Source organism: Mauremys mutica, chromosome 1, assembly GCF_020497125.1.
Source record: "Mauremys mutica isolate MM-2020 ecotype Southern chromosome 1, ASM2049712v1, whole genome shotgun sequence".
Classification (NCBI taxonomy): domain Eukaryota; kingdom Metazoa; phylum Chordata; order Testudines; family Geoemydidae; genus Mauremys; species Mauremys mutica.
The window spans coordinates 179,918,834-179,940,267 of record NC_059072.1 but is presented as its reverse complement, the minus strand read 5'-3'; the positions used below and the strand labels follow the sequence as shown (position 1 = coordinate 179,940,267).

At 42.0% G+C, this 21,434-nt stretch overlaps 1 long non-coding RNA gene across 1 annotated transcript; it reads right to left on the bottom strand.

Moving 5' to 3' along the window:
* Positions 1–1,057: 1,057 nt before the first annotated feature.
* Positions 1,058–8,544, bottom strand: LOC123375539. The gene is made up of 3 exons (XR_006581508.1): positions 8,416–8,544; positions 7,942–8,025; positions 1,058–1,121 (listed from the first exon to the last, which is right to left on the bottom strand). It is a non-coding gene; the product is annotated as an uncharacterized LOC123375539 (long non-coding RNA).
* Positions 8,545–21,434: the final 12,890 nt, after the last annotated feature.

The window sequence follows — 21,434 nt, the reverse complement described above, 5'->3', positions numbered from 1 at the left end:
GAGTATTAAGGCTTCATTGCCCAAGCTTGGTGGTAATGTAAATAAGATAGCATAAGTGGGGGCAAATAAATGAGTTTTTAAACATGTTTTAGTTTTAATAATTTAAATTGTTAATATCATGGATAAGATATTTAATACACCCGCACAAGATTTTTAACTTGGCAATGTCTCTTTTTAAAGTAACTCTTACACCATAGCATTGTAGTATAGGAATTCAGATGATAAACCAGAAGCTTTTGAAAAAGGTAGGCAATTATTTCTCTGCATGCAGAAAACTTTGCTTTAATACTTATTACATTAAGTATTTGTACAGTTCCTTAAAGAACTAATTTTATATCTGGCAGCTTAAGCTCTAACCTATAAAGGCAAAATGACAAAGTAACCCAAGAGGTAATGGAAAAGAAAAATATTACACCTTCCTTAATTAGTCCTTAATTAACTTCTCACGGGAGTTAACATTCTGTTGTAAATTTGTTCTTATAGGCTAGCATGATCAGGATTTGCTTACTGTAGTATATTGTCTATTGCCACTTTAAAATTCTAGCAATCTGATTACCTCCCAAGTAATGATGGGCTTGTCTACACTTATACTGACATAACTATGCTCTAATGTAGATGTACTTATACCAACAGAACAATGCTTTTGCAGTATAGTTTTTGTGTTTCTCAGAGAACTGCTGTAAGCTATACTGGCAGAAGCACTTGTATGCCAGTGGAAGCTGCACCAACACTAGTAGAGTATGGCTAAGCCAACAAAGCTTTCTCAGTGTAGCCAATGCCATAGTAAAGGTACAGGGTTGCTATATTGTGTTTAGATAGATCTAGAAGGCAGGCGTCTGAGTGTGTTTTCCTACACAGGGTGAAATATTGAAAAAGGTACCATGTGTTTTGATTCTATGTCGAACAGAGATCCCCCTGTGTGGATCCCCTTGCAGAGCTGGGGTCAAAGAGATAAAAGATAAAATTCTACTCCCATATACACTGGTATAAATCCAATGTAAACTTCAATGGCTTTACGCTGGATTTACACTTGTCTAGCTGAGAACAGATTTGACCCCATTAGTTTGTTTTTGCTTACTGCTTTTCATTGTACTTCTCCTATGTGCTGTATGTTGCGCTCCCTGTAAAACAAAAGGTAATATAGAGGTTATATGTCAGTAACGCAGGCTAGTTACTTCAGGCCAAATTCTATCCTTGGTTACTTGAATGCAAATCAATAGTATTAGAGGCAGAATTTGCCCTTGAGCGCTCAGTTCTGTTAAAAATATTTTGCAGCTTCCCTGATGATAGCTAAGAGATCAGCAAGCCCCAATAGTATAGTTACCTATATTCAGTATTCCCTTCACAAATGTAGTGTAGGATTTGCTTATAAAAAGATGCTCATTGTTCATAGAAGCAATTGAAATTTTCACAGTTTTGCATAGTACAGGTGTAGGCAAAATGTTATTTGAAACCTCATAATTAACCATATATTTTATTCACACTATCAATTAGCAAGATGCTTTCAGATAACAAGATAGTGTTACCCAAGGTGTTTTGTTTTTTTCCAGGAATTAAAAAAAATATGTAATTGCGTTATGGCAGGTTAATGCAAATTAACATTTCTGGTCATCATCATGGTCAGTGCAGTGGAGCACTAAAAAGCATTCAATCCTATGCTATTTTACCCTGAGCACAGAAATAATTCAAATCTCCACTATAAATCTTTCATAATTAGGTTATTTTTTTTGTCTTTTAATCTCCTACTCTGAGAGCAATTAGTGATTTAGAACTGAGACACATATAATTTGTAATAATTCAGTTTATCTGGTTTTAAAAGAGCATTTGTTTTGTTTTTAATCTTAAGAGAATCTGTTTCAGTTTAAAACTGTGCGAGATAAGTAGCCATGTTGAGGGTGGATACAATTTAATTTACATTAAACAATTCTTAGCCCAGTATTGAGCCTTTCATCTGTTGACTTGATGCCATTGCATAGCTGAATAACAGCAGAATAAATACAACTTGTTGGAGGGCCTACATGGTTCAGGGCATCAGTAATGGACTCATTTATTGCTACATTGCTGGTTCCTATGCCAGCTTGATATCAGAAAGTTGTTAAAATCTTTTTGCTGTTTGGTGGGTTGGTAGTCTCAGTCCAGTTCTTAGTGGACACTTGTCTCAGGTAATTGGGAATTTCTTGAATCAAAGCCCTGAGTCTTGTCTTGTTAATGAGTCATTGGTAATTACAAACTGCATTGAACATATCTGGCTTGACTAAACACCCCAAATCCCAGACTGGCATGCACTGGTTTCACTACAAAACCTGCACTGCATTCTCTTAGCTATTAAAAAATCTTCATAAGGACTCTGGAGGGGATAACTTGACATACATCAGAAAACCATCACTACAACTGGTACTAACTGAGGGTATGTCTACACTACAAGAGTAGTTCGATTTAACTTAGGTCGAATTTGTGGATTCGACCTTATGAAGTCGAATTTGTGTATCCACACTAAGGACACTAATTCGACTTTGTGAGTCCACACTAACGGGGCAAGCGTCGACATTGGAAGCGGTGCATTCTGGGCAGCTATCCCACAGTTCCCGCAGTCCCCGCTTCCCATTGGAATGCTGGGTAGAGCCCCCAATGCCTGCTGGGGGAAAAATGTGTCGAGGGTGGTTTTGGGTAACTGTCGTCATTCAACCGTCACTCCCGCCCTCCCTCCCTGAAAGCGCCAGCGGGAAATCTGTTAGCGCACTTTTCTGGTCAGTGACAGCGCGGACGCCACAGCACTGTGAGCATGGAGCCCGCTGCGATCATCGCTGCACTTATGGCCGTTGTCAACTCCTCGCACCTTATCGTCCACCTCTTCCACAGTCAGCTGCTGAGAAATCGGGCGAGGAGGCTCCGGCAGCGCGGTGAGGACATGAAGTCTCAGAGTGGCACAGACCTCTCACAAAGCACGGGATCCCACGCCGCGGAGATCATGGTGGCAATGGGTCACGTTCATGCTATGGGACGGTGATTCTGGGCCCGGGAAACAAGCACGGACTGGTGGGACCGCATAGTGCTGCAGGTCTGGGATGAATCACAGTGGCTGCGAAACTTCAGGATGCGTAAGGGCACTTTCCTTGAACTGTGTGACTTGCTGGCCCCTGCCCTGAAGCGCCAGGACACCCGGATGCGAGCAGCCCTGAGTGTGCAGAAGCGAGTGGCCATAGCCCTCTGGAAACTTGCAACGCCAGACAGCTATGGTCAGTAGCGAACCACTTTGGCGTGGGCAAATCTACCGTGGGGGTTGCTGTGATGCAAGTAGCCCACGCAATCGTTGACCTACTGCTCTCAAAGGTAGTGACCCTGGGAAACGTCCAGGTCGTCATAGATGGCTTCGCCGCGATGGGATTCCCAAACTGCGGTGGGGCTATAGATGGCACTCACATCCCTATCCTGGGACCGGCCCACCAGGCCAGCCAGTATATTAACCGAAAGGGCTACTTTTCAATGGTGCTGCAAGCACTGGTAGACCATAGGGGACATTTTACCAACATCTACGTCGGGTGGCCGGGCAAGGTTCATGACGCGCGTGTTTTCAGGAACTCTTGTCTGTTTAGACGCCTGCAGGAAGGTAGTTTCTTCCCGGACCACAAAATAACTGTTGGGGATGTGGAGATGCCTACAGTGATCCTCGGGGACCCAGCCTACCCACTAATGCCCTGGCTCATGAAGCCCTATACAGGCGCCCTGGACAGTGACAAGGAGCTCTTCAACTACCGGCTGAGCAAGTGCAGAATGGTGGTGGAGTGTGCTTTCAGATGTCTCAAGGGGAGATGGAGGAGCTTACTGACTCGCTCGGATCTCAGCGAAACCAATATCCCCATTGTTATTGCAGCTTGCTGTGTGCTCCACAATCTCTGTGAGAGCAAGGGGGAGACCTTTATGGCGGGATGGGAGGTTGAGGCAAATCGCCTGGCTGCTGATTACGCTCAGCCAGACAGCCATGCGATTAGAAGAGCCCAGCGGGAAGCGCTGTGCATCCGGGAGGCTTTGAAAGCTAGGTTCCTCAGAGAGCAGGGTAACCTATGACTGTCCAGTCTCTTTACAGAGAAGCTGAACCTTCCCCTGTTTCAGTTACTATTGACTTTTTTCAGCGGTTACATACCCCGTTCACCATGTTTCCCCCCTTCCAACAGATGTTTAAAAATAAAGTTATTGGAACATTTTTAATTAACAAAGTTTTCTTTACTAACGAATTCGCGTTAAAGGGTTCAAACAGGGACGCAGACTGTGGTGGGTACGGTGTGCAGTGATGTACAGACCGCTTCTACACTCGAGGACTGACAGGCTCCTGCTCCTACAGTGGTCTCTGGGGGGAGGACGGTTACAGGAGGGTGTGCAGGAAGGGGTGGGTTTGCAGGAAGGGGTGAGGGATGTGTGGGAAGGGTGAGTAGGTGTAGGGGGATGATGGCTCTGGCTGCGGCTCAGGGCATCGGAGAGGTTCATGGCTAGGGTGGAAGGGCATGGTAAGGGCAGCCTGCCTTGCCATTTGTGGATGCCAGGCGCTCGGACCCTGGGGCAGCATACACCTCCCAGACTGACCTGGGGCAGCAGACACCTCCCAGAGTGACCCGGATGCCTAGTGACTGCACTCTGTGTGTGACCTGCTGTTGATCCTGCCCCCATGTCTGTACCCTGGTAATGGTGGCTGTCCTATGCAATTAACAAACCCCTATCTCCCCTTCACACAAAGTCTTCTGCAAAGAAACATGACGGAAACAGTAATGAACAGCAAACTATTTTTAATACTCAACTACACAGTTGGGGGATGAAACTGGGATTTTGGATCGGGTGAGCCAGGAAGGGAAGCAATTCTCATACTTTAGGGAATGAGAGCTGTTTGGTACATGAGCGCTCTGCTGGGGTGGAGTGACAGTTTTCACGGCCCCTAGCGCCTCTCCTTGTGATTTTGGGTGAGGGGGGGACAGGACTTTGTGGCGGGGGAGGGCGGTTGCAGATACAGTTCAGGGGGGCTCTCTGCTCCTGCCTGCGGTCCTGCAGAACATCCACAAGGCGCCGGAGCGTGTCCGTTTGCTCCCTCATTAGTCCAAGCAGCGTTTGAGTCGCCTGCTGGTCTTCCTGCCGCCACCTGTCCTCCCGTTCGCTGTGTGAGCGCTGCTGCTGAGAGAGGGTCTCCCTCCACTGGCTCTGCTGGGCCGCCTTGGCTCTGGAGCAGGCCATCAGTTCAGCGAACATCTCGTCCCGAGTCTTTTTCTTTCGCCGCCTAATCTGCGCCAGCCTCTGTGAGGGGGATGCCGGGGCAGTTTGGGAAAGAGCCGCAGCTGTGTGATGGGAAAAAGGAAGTGATTTCCTTGCAAAGATACATGTTTGCGAACACTGAACACAGTCTACTCAGTTTCTGTGAACAAGACCATACAGGGCACCTATCTCATGTGCTCTCAGGACAAGTTCGAATTTTCGGCATTCGCTTTCATTGCCTGGGGTCTTGCACTGGAGATCGGACAAGCGGGGCAGGACAGCAGAATCCGTGTAGCAGCCAGGCCTGGTAAGCCATAAACTTTAGGCTGCTTAACAGTTAATGGATAGCAGTGCCCTCCTGCTGCAGGCAATCTGGAAAGCATAAAGTCTGACCCTGTTCCAGCCCCTCGCGGCTGTCCCCGGGAAAGATCCCTGTATGCTTTCCCTCTGCAGCCTCCACCACGTGGCTGTTAAATGACGGTCATTGTTATGCAAAGGAAAAGTCAAGCATTCACAATAGTAACATTACAGTAATTCCCCTAATTAGATGCATCAGTCGCTGAGCGAGATCACCCTGAGGCGGGTCACTAGGACAGACAGAGAGCGCATGCTGCGTGAATCCCTGCACAGACCAGGGCCCTATGCTGCCATGCTGGTGGAGGCGATGCTCCCACTGTACCTCAGGATGGCCTGGCGTGGAAGAGTGTGCTTCCACGGAGCACCCAATAAGGCACCTCTCCCCAGGAACCTCCTGCGGAGGCTTTTCGAGTACCTCTACGAGAGCTTCGTGGAAGTGTCCCAAGAGGATTTCTGTTCGATCCCTATATGTATTGACCTTCTTTTCATATAGTTTTTATTCCTGTTTTTAAAAAAATAAATGTTTACATGTTTATAGCACTTACCGACTGATCCTTCCCCTGATTCAGAGTCCGGGTTAACGGCCGGGGAGGGTTGGTAGGGGATCTCTGTGAGGGTGATGAAGAGATCCTGGCTGTCGGGGAAATCAGTATTGTAAGCGCTGTCGCCTGCCTCGTCCTCCACAAACCCTTCCTCATCTTCCCCATCCGCGAACATCGCCGAGAAACTGCCCGTCGACACTATCCCATCCTCAGAGTCCATGGTCACTGGTGGGGCAGTGGTGGCAGACCCACCGAGAATGGCATGCAGTGCCTCGTAGAAGCGGCATGTCTGGGGCTGGGCTCCGGAGCGTCCGTTTGCCGCTTTGATTTTTTGGTAGCCTTGTCTCAGGTCCTTGATTTTCACGCGGCACTGCGTTGCATCCCAGCTGTATCCTCTGAGTGCCATGGCTTTGGAGACCTTCTCGTAGGTCTTTGCATTCCATTTTTTGGAGCGCAGCTCCGAAAGCACAGACTCATCACCCCACACAGCGATCAGATCCAAGACTTCCCGGTCAGTCCATGCTGGGGCCCTCTTTCTACTCTGAGATTGCATGGACCCCTCTCCTGGAGAGCTCTGCATCGCTGCCGGTGCTGCTGAGCTCGCCCCGATGTCCAACCAGGAACTGAGATTCAAAATGGCCAGACAGGAAAAGGAATTCAAATTTTCCCGGGGCTTTTCCTGTATGGCTGATCAGAACATCTGAGCTCGGACTGCTGTCCAGAGCGTCAACACAGTGGTGCACTGTGGGATAGCTCCCGGAGCTACTAAGGTCGATTTCCGTCCACACATAGGCTAACTCGACATAGCCATGTCGAATTTAGCGCTACTCCCCTCGTCGGGGTGGAGTACCGAATTCGAACTAAAGAGCCCTCTAGGTCGAACCAATTAGCTTCCTGGTGTGGACGGGTGCACGGTTAAATCGAATTAACGCTGCTAAATTCGACATAAACTCCTAGTGTAGACCAGGCCTGATAGACTTAGTAGAAAGACCAAAGATTTAAATGACATGTTATGTCCTTATTTACAAATATCAAACAAAACAATAAATTACATAAATATATTTGTAGTGGGTAGCATTACAAATCAGTTTTTCAGCACACTCAATGTTACCTCTACCCCATTCCTCAAAATGGCTTTCCCACTGTTAATACCCACAGTTACTTCTGTGTTTTAGTTTAGTTGCAGCCAGTTACTTTTCATCCAGATACCTCTTTAAGATCAGATCCTGGAATGAGTTGCATGCAGGTGAATCTCGGCATGAACACAGGACTCCACTGAAGTCAATGGTCTCCATGTAGGTGCAGGGGTCCATCCACATGGAGCTCATTGAACGATCAGGGTCTTAGTCAGAGACTGGAAGAATAATGAGTCTATCAAATTTGATTAAGGATTATCACTCCTGCTCCAAATATCACAAACGTTGACAATCATTTCACAGTCAGGTAAGAGCTAAGGGCTTCGCTAGACTTGGCTGGTAAATTTTTGTTGAAGTACAACTGAAAGAAAACAAGCCATCCGTATTCAAGATAACACTGAGGTCACAATCGGATGTAAGCATGTACCTAAAGTTGATCATGTGCTTAAATGCTGTATTGAATAGTGAGGTTTTCCTGAATCTGTGCCCAAATCAGGACACGTCATAATAACACATCTGAGGACCCTTGGGAAGGAAAAGCAATTGCCTATAACTACCCATTGGGACTTCCCTGAGAAGAAGTGAATTCACTGCAGGTGAATTTACAATCTAGTAGGATACAGCAGCTGAGTCTGGAGTACCACACTGGCAACAGTCATCAGCCTACAGACCTTTCTCATGTCACTCTGATTTCCAAAGATTAACAGCCAGTGCTGTCGCAGTTGTAAATCCTGATGTGACAGAAATCACAGAACCTGTAGGACAGAGAGACACTCAAAACAATTGTTGCCTTAAATTACGTGTTAAAACAAGAAGTACAAGTAGAAAATTAATTTAACTGTCAAAGGAAACAATTATCAAAAATGGTAAGTTTCTTTTTAGCACAAATCAACCAAAATTCACAATTCTTAAACATTGTTTTCCAATATAAATCTGTGAAATTTTACTCTGAATTAAATTCAAAGAAACATGAGAATCTCCTTTCTTTCCCCTCACATGAATGCTTTTGAACTGAAATGGATTTGAATAGTCCTGGCAAATAGATTCAAGGCAATGGTGCTCTTTAATTAATATCTGGAACACATGCATATTTATCACTTATGTTTGTCTCCTGTTGTACAAGGTGGTCTAGGATATGTACTCACCTCCTGCTAGTCAGATTTCACAATGTCAGTGATCATAAACCATCTGCAAAGGAAAAGGTGTTTATTGCCAGTGATTTATCCTCGAGTGAAATTTTCTTAAGAACAGATTTTATATTCTGGAGAAGACTTGAAAAAGAAGAAAATAAATTTAGACAACAATTTCTTCGGTGCTCTTTTTGCAATCATTGCAGTTATCCTTTTTTAAAAGAAAAACAAACAAACAAAATATCCCCCATTTGAATCCTATGTTGTCCTGGTCTTTAATCCTGCAATGAAGTATTAAACTAATATTGTAACATCACATCCAGGCCTATGGTAACACTTGATTATTACCTTTATTCAGGATCAAAGAGCAGAAGAAGCTGAAATATTAGAGAGAAACACCAAGGGCCTGATTATAGCTATTTAAGTCCTGGTTCACTGGGGAGCAGAGGGACATTGGTGTGGACCAGAAAGGGAGCCGGTAGTGGTGTGGCTGCCCACTCCAGCAGAATAGGGGTTAAAAAGCAGCCCTGGAGAGGGCAGTGGCTGGGATAAAAAAAAGTGAGAGCAGCTGAGCGAGTAGCTGACCACAGGTGTGGCCAGCTCAGTTAGGGCCCAGCTGGCCCTGATAAGAGGGCTGGAAGCCAGGAGCTGGGAGAGTCTCACTCCAGCTGCTTGGGAGCAAAGGGTACCCGAAGCAGAGCAGTGGTGGGAAAAGGCAAGAGGAGCTGGGGAGCTCTAGCCTGCCAACTCCCTAGGCTAAAGGCCAGCAGAGGTACTGGGGCCGCAGAGATATAGCCTGGGAATAGGCAGAAGCAGCTGGTCCAACCCCCTTGCCAATGATGAGTGGCCATTACAGACTGTAGTCTGCCCCAGGGAACAGGGGCTAGATGATGACTGGCAGTAGCCACTGAGGCAAGGTGGGTATAGAGGGTTGGGAGTTCCCCTGGGAGGGGAGAGACAGAGTGTAGGGTTATTGCTGGGACAGAACCCTGAGAAAAAGGGCACTGGAGTCCAGGAGGAACACAGGGGCTGAGGCAGGAGAGACACCAGCCAGCAGAGGGTGCTCTGAGAGCTGGAATTGAGCTAATTCCTGAGGTAACCAGCAGGAGGTGATGCACCACTGAGTCCACAGCCTGCTACAGAGCCCCTTTCCCTTCTAACACATCCACATAATGAGTGAGCAATCTTAAAATGTTGCTTGAGGTCCATGATCATAGGGGAAGAGTAGAGTATGTTCATAACACTCATCGCCCCAGAGAAGGTGAGTTGGGGGACAGGGAATGGCCATAACACATCTCCATTATGTACCACTGTGCTTTACACTTTTATTTTTATATCTATATATCCTGGGCTTCTAGGGAGCATGCTCCCTACAATGTCTCTCTTTTAAAAGAAAGCATTGTGCCTGCTCTTACAGTCTATAATGCATCCAGCCTCCACCACTAAGATAACATACCTCTTCTTCCCTCAACTCATCTCCTGTGGTTCTGGCACTAGGAGTCTTACTTTGGGCTAAATCACCTTTCAAAATGAGCAAATATGGCAAGAAAAATATGTTGTGCTTTGTCATGGCTCTTGAACTGCTGGTTGAGGATGGAACAGAATGTACTATCAATTATTGTCTCATCTGAAATAAAAGCAACTATTCTGAAAGATTAGGAGAAATTTAATTGATTGCTGCAGAACCTCCATTGTCAGAAGCTGAGCCATATCAGATGGTTTAAACTACTCCATGGTATGGAGTGTCGTTAAGTCTATTCAGGGTCATGCTTTCCATTTAACACTTCAAAGATGAACTTGACTGAAACCGCCATTTGGCCACACTCCATGTCTATATCATCCTTTCTATACACACTCGTAACTCCTACTCTTTCAATAGGTGTTATGGTTACAGCTTGAGAGGAGATTATATCTCAGAGAACAGCCACATGGCAGGTCTAATCAAGTTTACTTTGGAAGTGTTAAATGTGTGGAGTGATGCTCAATCTATGCAAAGTAAAGCTCCTGGGAGTTCTGTGCATGCACTGAAAGGAAAATATAGTCTTCTGCAGATGGAGGAAGCAAACTTATTAGGAATTAATAACAGTCTCAGTTCCAAGAAAATAGGCAAAAATAATGCACATAGTCCATATCTGTATAGCAAAACGTACTTAACAAGAAGGTCAGAGGGAAAGGATCCACTATGCAATTAATGACTTATCAATCTTGCAATACACAGGTAAACAAAGCTCCAGTTTAATAATGACCAAATCTTCTGATACCAGAAATACATATACAGAACTCTTATTTGTATAATTCAGTGGGGATCTTATTTATATTTCTTGGAATAGTTTATTTGCAGTTCTGTACACAGGTTTTAGAAAAACTCAATACCCTTTTCCCCCTACATCTTTCTTTAGATTGTTCTTCTGGTCTCCTACTATTGAAAGCTATAATGTGGCTCTGCTGTGTACAATGTGATATTTAGCACTAATTTGTGAGCCACTGTATGCAGATAAAACAAAGCAGCACCAAGGTTCTTTGCTAGCACCTCTGAATTGCACTGTGAAGGGAGATTGTAATGAATACCTAGCTTGGTTAAGGGCAAAATATATATTGTTACTTGTTCAGGTGTCAGGTCGTCTGTATAGAATGATCTCCAAAGATTTGGTTAATCCAGGACATGTGCCTTCTGATGTGATCCGTGACATGCTGATTCCTGATACAAATAGCTTGAACACTGTATACTGCAAATGACTTCAATTTTATGTTCTTTCCAGAAAACAGCCCCCTCTTAAAGCATATCAGTGAGGCACATTTTATTTTAACTGTTATATTTAAACTCTGCAGAATACTCTAACATTTAACAACTACCTTTTTACACCAGTATATTTTCTGGTGCCTTCTTTTCAGGTTCAAAGTTCCCGTCCAGCATAGATTAATACCCTTGCCTTTGATTATTTGCTGGGCACAAACCAAGTCTCTTATTGTTTTTTCCCTTTCCTATTTCCAAAGTCCCTCTTCTCAGCAGTCCTGGGGTAAATGATCAATGTTGCCTATAAAATTTTAATATGTAGCAAAGCAGCACTTAGAAATGCTTGAGACAGGATGTGGTTTCACAGAACTCCCATCATCAAAATCGAATATCCTGCAAACTTGCAGTACCTGGCACCATCTTCTAGATTTATGCTAATGGACTTCCTGGTCTTGTGGCCACAGAAATATACCAAATAGCTAAAAAAAAAACCCTAAGAATTCAGTGCATTTTTTATTTTGGCCCTGCACTCTAGTGTCACAGATAATTGTGAGCAACATGTTGGCCTCTTGGGAAAGTCATGCAATAAGAGTCAGGACAAATACAAAATGTGGTCAATAAGGGCAGTGTTTCCTAGTGGATAGATCTCTAAATTAAACTCAAGAAATCTGGATTTTAATCCTGTTTCTGCTAGTGTCCCAATGGGTGACATTGAGCAAGTCACTTCCCCACTCTGTGCTTCAGTTTTCCTATCTGTAAAATTGGGATATTGATACTGACTTCATTTGTAAAGTGTTTTGAGGTCTATTGATTAAAAGCAACACACACACACACACACACACACACATTTGTATGCACAAATACAAGGAGTAAGGGGAATTAATAGGAAGAACTGGAAGTTTTCACACACAAACAAGATAAGTTGTAACTTACCGGTAACTGGCATTACAAAGTCTTTGTGGGATAGATCTCATGGCTGAAATATTGGTATAGAGGGGTGTAATGTATTCAGGAAAGACAGGCAGGAAAAAAAAGTGAGGAAGTATTGCATTATAACTCAAGAATATATGTACTAGTTCTGAAGTCTAGAAGGAGATGAGAAGCAAACCAGTTGAATGTCTCTGTGGGTAAAGATACAAGGGGGAAAATAGGGGTGACATCATGGGAGGGGTGTACTATAGACCACCCGGACATTTGTTGGAAAACACAAAATTTCCAATAAGCCCTTGGAATGTATTTTGGACAATTTCTTGTTGCAGAAAGTGGAGGATGTAATCAGGAGGTAGGAAGGGAGCCATTTTACACTTGACTCTGAGGGAGGAATTGTTTGTGAATCTGAAGGTGAAAGGTAATTTGGGTTAAAGTGATCATGAAATGATAGATTTTATATTTCTAAGGAAAGGAAGGAAGAGCAGAGTGATGACAATTGGCATCAAAAAAGCAGACTGTAACAAACTCAGAGAACTGGTAAGGAACCCAGGGAAGGAAATCTAAGAGATAAAGGAGTTCAGGAGAGCTGGCAGTTTCTTTAGGAGACAATATTAAAGGCACAACTGCAAACTATCCCTATGCAAAGGAAAGATAGAAAGAATAGTCAGAAGCCAGTATGGTTCCATCAGGAGCTCTTTAATGACTTGAAAATCAAAAAAGAATCCTACAATAGAAACATGGATGAATTGCTAAAGAGGAGTACAAAAGAATAGCAGAAGTGTGTAGGGACAAAATCAGAAAGGTTAAGGCACAATTGAGTTATACCTAGCAGGGGATATAAAGGCAATAAGAGCACCTTCAAGAGAATGATGAAGGAAAGTGTAGGTCCTCTACTTAGTGGGAAAGGAGAGATAATAACTGATGACATCAAGAAGGCTGAGGTGTGTAAAGCCTATTTTGCTTCATTAAAAATATTAATGGTGACCAGGAACTCAATACAATTAATATTAACGATGAGGAAGAAGGACAAACCCAAATAGGGAAAAAACAGGTTAAAGAATATTTAGATATGTCAGAAGCATTCAAGGCAACAGAGTCTGATGAAATTCATCCTAGAGTACTTAAGGAACTAGCTGAAGCAATCTCAGAACCATTAGCAATTATCGTTTAGAACTCACGGAGGATGGGTGAGGTCTGGGACGAATAATTCTCATTTTTATATATAATTTTCAGGAGATGAGAAAGAAAAGCCTCTGAGGAAAATGACCTGTTCTAAATCATGTTAGAAAATTAGAACTGAAAATCATTTAACTGCTACTGTAGATGAAGCAAACTATCTTTGACTCCATTTGGAGAAGGCATGATAGAAACACATGTAGTAGAGTCTTTTGCCAAACTTGTGAAGTGTGCAGCTAAGGAAGGATGCATACACGTGTATGTGAGAGACCATCTTAGGCCCCAACTCTGCATAACATAAGAACATAAGAACGGCCATACTGGGTCAGACCAAAGGTCCATCCAGCCCAGTATCCTGTCATCCGACAGTGGCCAATGCCAGGTGCCCCAGAGGGAGTGAACCGAACAGGCAATGATCAAGTGATCTCTCTCCTGCCATCCATCTCCATCTTCCATCTGACAAACAGAGGTTAGGGACACCATTCCTTATCCATCCTGGCTAATAGCCATTAATGGACTTAACCTCCATGAATTTATCCAGTTCTCTTTTAAACGCTGTTATAGTCCTAGCTTTCACAACCTCCTCAGGTAAGGAGTTCCACAGGTTGACTGTGCGCCGCGTGAAGAAGAACTTCCTTGTATTTGTTTTAAACCTGCTGCCTATTAATTTCATTTGGTGACCCCTAGTTCTTGTATTATGGGAATAAGTAAATAACTTTTTCTTATCCACTTTTTCCACATCACTCATGATTTTATATACCTCTATCATATCCCCCCTTAGTCTCCTCTTTTCCAAGCTGAAGAGTCCTAGCCTCTTTAATCTCTCCTCATATGGGACCCGTTCCAAACCCCTAATCATTTTAGTTGCCCTTTTCTGAACCTTTTCTAGTACCAGTATATCTTTTTTGAGATGAGGAGACCACATCTGTATGCAGTATTCAAGATGTGGGCATACCATCGATTTATGTAAGGGCAATAATATATTCTCAGTCTTATTCTCTATCCCCTTTTTAATGATTCCTAACATCCTGTTTGCTTTTTGACCGCCTCTGCACACTGCGTGGACATCTTCATCATATTGTATGTATAATTGGGGTTATTTTTTCCAATGTGCATTACTTTACATTTATCCACATTAAATTTCATTTGCCATTTTGTTGCCCAATCACTTAGTTTTGTGAGATCTTTTTGAAGTTCATCACAGTCTGCTTTGGTTTTAACTATCTTGAGCAGTTTAGTATCATCTGCAAACTTTGCTACCTCACTGTTTACCCCTTTCTCCAGATCATTTATGAATAAGTTGAACAGGATTGGTCCTAGGACTGACCCTTGGGGAACACCACTAGTTACTCCTCTCCATTCTGAGAATTTACCATTAATTCCTACCCTTTGTTCCCTGTCTTCTAACCAGTTCTCAATCCATGAAAGGACCTTCCCTTTTATCCCATGACAGCTTAATTTACGTAAGAGCCTTTGGTGAGGGACCTTGTCAAAGGCTTTCTGGAAATCTAAGTACACTATGTCCACTGGATCCCCTTTGTCCACATGTTTGTTGACCCCTTCAAAGAACTCTAATAGATTAGTAAGACGCGATTTCCTTTTACAGAAACCATGTTGACCATTGCTCAACAGTTTATGCTTTTCTATGTGTCTGACTATTTTATTCTTAACTATTGTTTAGACTAATTTGCCTGGTATCGACGTTAGACTTACCGGTCTGTAATTGCCGGGATCACCTCTAGAGCCCTTTTTAAATATTGGTGTTACATTAGCTAACTGCAAAACCACATATAAGTGTTTAAGTTGACATACCCACCTGCTAAATAGTCTTTTTTCCCTGGCTAGGCACAATTTTTAATTGTATCCAAACAAGAAGAAATATACCTACCATGTGAAGGGGGTGCTGAAGTAATCTGCACTAGAGGGAATTTGGTTAGGATTCACTAAGGTTGTGTGCAAGAAAAGCGTGTTGACTATGGCCTGTACTTGTAGCAGAGCAGCCTAGCTTGTGTCCTAGCCAGTCTGCCTCTGCCTTTATCCGTGCCCTTAATGTTCCATACAGCTAATTAGCAAATGGCCTTATGCTGCAAGGTGCTGAGTGCCTCTTTTGAAGCTCTACTTACCTGATCAAAGTGAATGCTAATTCATATTGCTGCACATATTGCAAAAGGTGCTTAGCAACTTAAAGGTTCAGGCCATAATTAGGCAACAATTTTGTAAAGTGTTCCTTTCTTCATCAGCTTTAAAACTCATTTACTTCACTTGAACATGTGTCAAAACATGCCAGACTATGAGCTTGGTCTCAAGATCATTTCAATCCATGACTCCATTAATCTTACAGCTCCCTTTTTATTGAATGATTGTGGTGCATTTTATATTCATTTTTATTCTTTCTCTCTCTCTTTCTCTCACCAGTTTAGGTTAAGTTTAGCTTTTTTCAATCCAGAGACACTCAACATTTTCTCTGACAGAAAGTGTGGTTATTTTGCACATATTGAAAAATCTAGTTTCCTGTTTATTTTTCTTAAGGAAACAGAAAAAAAAATATTTTTCAGAAGAGCTCATCATCCTGAGATGCTTGTGTCTGCTAGAAGAAAATATGCAAATCTCTTTAAATTAAATATTTGATTGAATATCATAACATAAAAGACGATAAAAGGCAAAAAACAAAGGACAAGTAAATCACACCTAGAAACAAAAGAATAATAACATTATTATTATAAAACTAAGAAGTCCTACTGGAGGTAGCACAGAAGACATTCTTCACCTCCAATGTTATTAAGTGAATATAGCCAATCATTGGTGACTAAGGTGTCTAAACACTTTTGAGAATCAGGGCCTACAACACTAATCATTGCCTCTAACTCACTTACCCTCCATATACCTACTTGGAACAAATGGTGATATGGAAAGTAACATTGCCTATGTTATATTTACAAATCTGGAAACTTTGTATTGACTTCATAGGAAAAATGTAGCTCTGAACCTTATCCTATTTACTCTTTGTATAAATATATATGATTTAGTAGTTCAATAGAGTTTGCGATTAACTAGAATGTCTATCAATACAGGGCTTAATTATGGCAACATTACCAACCAAAATTCTGGTTGACTTCTCAGAGTTTTGCCTTTGCTTCAGATGATAGTCCAAGATATGTAGTCAGAAGTGCTCTGCATTCCTTCATGTCCAAATATTATACCTGAATAAACACATGAATACTAAATGCTAGTTTTTATTGTTATAGTGATTAAGGGCTTGTGCCCGCAGATCTTTATCAGGCAAAACTCTGACTTCAGTGGGAATTTTGCCAGAGTAAAGACAGAATCAAGGCCTAAGTGAGCACTCTTCAATCTTATTACACCTGCTTCATTTGCTGTTGTTTATATGTTTTGGTAGCACCAGATGGAAGCAGCTCCTATCCAGGCCAGACTTGCTGCAATAAAACAATATGTTGCTGGGCTTGTGTGGTGCTACTATACCATTTACAAACTGGCAAGGATCTGCTTACTTATCTACCAAAATGACTCTGTAGTAATTAGAATTGATCTTCTTTATAGATGAGCACATTGTGATCACCTAGTGGGATTTCACATAGGGAAAAAGAAAAGTGGCCACATTTTAAGAAACTTTTTCTTTATGTAAACTCTTTCATCCACATCCGCCATTCTTGGCCCTGCTACAGGACAAAGGTCTCTTCAGCATTGCTCCTGTCCAATATACTGAAGGCTTTGGCTATGCTAAGCAACTGGAGGTTGGCAAGAGCATGACACTATTAGCCAAAGCTGTCTCTGAAGTCTCAGTTGACCTTAATACCAAGGTTGAACTTGCCAGGGACTGTCATCTTCCTGATTCCCCATTGGCAATACTCAGAGGTTCTCTGTCAAACTGACAATGAGGTAGCGACTCAGGCTTCTAGGTCAGTTTACACAAATGCATCTTATCAAATATGTCACAATTATGGAAGGTTACAAATCTAGAACAGGAGACTTAAGATATTAATGCTCTTTATTTCTGAAGTAAATGTATAAGGTGGGGGTTTTATCTGCATTTTTTTTAATTTATTTTTTTGCTGCTTCTGTCTTGTATCAAACCATCTGGTTTATGCAAATCTCAGAACAAGGTACTAACAATGGCTGTTAAAAGCATGAGTAGTTGGCTTTCGTATTTGCTTTATTATTACTCCACCTACTGGAGTTGTGCTAAAATGAATTCCTAGTTTATTCGTGATTAAAAAAAATATTGAGAAGTGAAAGCTACCCCATAACACAAGCACTGAGTGGTAAATAATACAGAAATTATGGGGAACATCAGTTCTAAGGAATAAAAAATGGTTCTTTATGGTGCTGGTACAGGCTGATGATGCGTTTCTTCGTTTCTGTACATAAACATTAGATATTTTTTATTGAAAGAATATCCCTATAATGTAGCATGAGAGGAGCAGATATGAAAAATTTGTTCATATGTTTATAGCCATTCCACTGTATCTGTACAGCACTGTATTAATATATTACAATCTACATGAAAATGAGTTAAATAACAATTAAAAGTTAAGTATTGTGAATGCCACTAAGATGTAGATAAATATAGTATGACACTATCTGAAAAATTACAATAGGGGAAACAAAGGCTGTCACAAACCAGCTGTGTTCAGATATTCAGAACTGAAGTTTACAGGATATGATTCCTTATGGAAGTAGAATTGCTCAGGGAGCTGAAACTGCAAGAAGTGCTTTCGACACCAGAGTGGAACTTGTTAGTTCTGGGAGCCAAGTACTTCTGGTTCCAGGACAATGGAGGGTTGTAGCTTCTGAAAGGGTTAGGCAAAAGTGACACAGAAATGTGGGGTCACCTCAGATTTTAGTGCAGTTTTGAGCAACCTGAGGGCTGCTTGAACTTGCACTGGCCGTCAGCGGTCCCAAAAGCATAATGGCAGCCAACAATAGTAGTGTTACAGATATCTTCTCCTCTCTGATTTCATCTATAACATGCTTATTGTGGTAGGGTCTGTTGCAGGGGGTGATATAGGGCCAGCTATACTGGGTCTGTGCCTTCTGCAGAAGCCTGTTACATCAGGAAATTCCCTGGGAGCCAGATCTGTTGGCTTTATGGTGCCTATGTAAAAGGGTCATGGGGCAGTGATGACTTGAGGATCATTGATGGCTGGCAATCCTCCCCTCACTTAGCTCGCATGCATATTTTGTATGGTCTCTCTCTTGGCTATCTCCTTCATGTCCTTCTTTTTGGAGGGCCATTCTGCTCATAAATTAGCTGCATGCTTTCACTAACTGCCAAGTAAGAGTGGGCTTAGACTTATAAATTGTCTAAGATTGCAAGCCCATAAAACATTAGGTGTGTGTTTGATCAAGTGTGAGGATCAGTGTGGTGCTTATCCTTTTTGCTTCTGTGAAGGTAAAGTAGGATTAGCACCACATTGATCCTTGCACTCTCCCATGCCTGCCAACACTTACCATCCCCAAAAGATAACCTGAGCAGTGGTTTAAAGATAGCTTACTGTCACAGTCTGGCTACAAACATTAGAATTCTGTACATGGTGCGAGATACCCATGAACATCATTTGGGGTGTCAGAATATAAGTACAGGTATATATTATCTGCAGGAACAATATGAGCACAACAAGGCCAAGGCATAGACAGACACCAGCAGCAAAGTAAACTGTAATATAGGATAGGATTTGCCCTACTGGGGAAAACCAGTAGTCCATTAAGTCTGGAATCCTCATTTCCCCAGTAGTCACTGGTCTATATTTGATTGATTACCCCTCATAACACACCATGGTATAGCTGGTTGCACAATGCTTAATAGTCTAATACTATCCCTCCCTGCCGGCCACACCTCTCCCTCATCCAATTTCCTCCTGCCAATTTCTGACTGAACAGCCAGGACAGGAGCCAGTAAGTTATGTTGAGAATTCAGGGAGAGATGCAGGAAGGAAAGTACATAGGAAACAGCCAGTGGGAAGAGTGGGGCTGATGAGTGAGAGGAGTGGGATGTAATTGATTGCGGAAGAATGGTGAGAGGTATTTTATCTTGCAAGAGAGGGAGTGAGCAGAAGGTAGGAAGATGACAGGACAGGAGCAGGGAGGTATTATAAATTGGTTTAGTTCTATTCTTTCCCAGTACCTCAGTGCCAAACACAGTACGCTTGTCCTCAGTGCTCCAGGGTTTGAGGTACAGGCCTAAGTGGTCATCCAAAGGACATTCAATTAGCTTTCATGTGGAGCAAAGCCAAAATAAGAGAGCCTGCACCTGTGGATTCTTGATGGAAAAAACACTCTTGACTGAGCATGGCTAAAGTGAGATGCTTTTTCTGCACAGCACAGTGTGACTGTGTACTGCATACAAGAGGATCAGCACAGCTGGTTGTTAGCATCCTGATTAGGGATGGATGAACCGGTTTGGATAAAACAAGAAATAGCCTGAATCTTTGTCTCAAGCATAAACTGAACCTGAATTTGGAAAAAATTGTATAATTATTTTAATTGTTTAAATTTCCATGTATCTCTGTACTTCCTGGTTGTAGCCAAATGGAAGTGGAAATGCCAAAAATGCTGAGAGATGTAAAGAATAGCACATTTCCTGGCTGAAGGAAAGCGGGAAACACTGAAAGTCTTACAAGAAACTCTATTCATTTGAGATTTCAGCCACATTTCAAGACTAAAGTGAAGCTTTCAACACTTCTCAGAACCCAGCCACTGGACATTTGGAGGTTTGCCCATCACCAGTCTGTATTCCCAAATCTGTGCCAGGTAGCAGAAAACTGACAGTCTTAAACAATAGCATCAGTTTTCCTGGAAGGCTCTTTGCAGTTTTTATAAAGTTTCTCAAGAGGATATTAAGCTCAGAGTGTTGAAAGTTTCCATCATGCTCAGTTGACAGTCTAACATCTCTAGACCAAAGGGACATTTAACTTCTTTCTCTGGAATACTAATAGAGTGTTGACAAAGCTAAACTAAAGGTCTGTGGGAGCATTGCAGAAATATTTAGGTCCCAATTTAAACAAAGGTTCCAAATGGCACTAAAGCTGGAACATGCTTTTTGAAAATGCATCTAAATATTTTATACTTTTTAAAAATGCCATTTTTATACAAAGACTTCTTAAAATACAGGAAAAAAACATATTTACAAGTCAGTATTCTACAGAATGTATTCAATTGCCTCTTCTAGTTTACTTCTTAATTTAATGAAGATGAACACCTATAGCTAGTTATTTTCTTGGGCCACTCATTTCAACTCTAACCAATCTTCAGAAGTCTACATTTTACAGAGAAAACTGATATACATGTTAGGGTTTTCTTTCCTTTAATTGCACAGTGCGATTGTTTCCAGCAAATTAAAATTTCTGACACCAATTATTTTGCAGTATGGGGATGTCGTCTTTTACCTTCATTTCATTTGCTCTAAATTAATCTGACAGTAATTAGATTTTAAATAAAAATTTCTAGGTATTTTTCCCTCTTAGAATTACTTCCTTGTAAAGTGTGGTTCCCTTTGCATTAAACTTGGTGACTTACTTGCTCTTAGTTCTGAAATATTCTGACACTAATTACTTTTTGAAATATAACCATTTAACTATGTTTCTCTGATTTTTTTTCCTCATTTCAGATTAGTTTAGCAGCATTGGCTTGTTGTTTTATTGCTAAATATTGAAGTTGAGAGCCATATTACATATATCAGTGTGCTATTTTTTCTGTCTTTAGCTTCGTTAATTAAATTCTGAATCCTCTCTATTTCTTATGATTTGTAATGTCTGTTGCCAAATCCCAGGTTCTGCATGTGAAATCTACTCAGTATAAATATTTTATATGTCCAAATGTTTTTGAAAACTACTTCAGCCATAATGTCTAGCATTTTCCTCCTTTGCAGAGTGCTGAATGACCATAGTATAAAATAGTATAAAAATAAAAGATCTCCTGATGCACTCCAAGCCAAAATGAAAGTTTAAGTGTAGATTACCTTTGTTGATAGGAAACAGAAAAATGTGAGCATTCTTAAATTACTGGGTCACTTTCTGATAGAAAAGTAGGAATTGCTATATCAGGTCAGAGCAGTGGTGCATCTGGTCCAATAGCCTGTCTGAGGCAGTGACCAGCACCATCTGCTTCAGAGGAAGGTGTACGAAACTCTGCCTTTGGCAGTCACAGACTAACCTGTCCATAGGGAAAGTCTCTTCCT